The following is a 371-nucleotide window of genomic DNA, read 5'->3' as shown; positions in this document are numbered from 1 at the left end:
CCCCCCCGCGCCTGCCCCCCCCGGCCCCGCGCGTGCGCGCCGCCGGCCGCCCTGCGCGCGCTCCCGAGCCAGGCACCCCCGGAGCCGGCGGGGGGGGGCGGGCGGGGGGGGCGGGGTGAGCCCGGCCCGGGGAGGGGGCGGGGGGCGGGAGGCGTTGCCTGGGGACGCCCGCACAAAATGGCGGCCGCCGGGCCCCGGTCACGTGGGGTGGGGTGGGCTGCAGCGCGGCGGGAGGCGGGTGGTGGTGCTGCTGCTGCCGCCGCCGTCGCGCTCGGCGGTGCGGGGCGCCGCTTCCTCCCTCCCTCTCCGCTCCTGGTCCCCGGTGGCCGTGAGGGGGACGCCCTCGGGTGCGCGCGCGCGGGCGGGTGCTC

The sequence above is a fragment of the Platalea leucorodia genome, assembly GCF_965183815.1.
Source record: "Platalea leucorodia genome assembly, chromosome: 3".
In the NCBI taxonomy this organism is placed as follows: Eukaryota; Metazoa; Chordata; class Aves; order Pelecaniformes; family Threskiornithidae; genus Platalea; species Platalea leucorodia.
The sequence above is the reverse complement of the archived record's forward strand: the minus strand, read 5'-3'. Positions refer to the sequence as shown.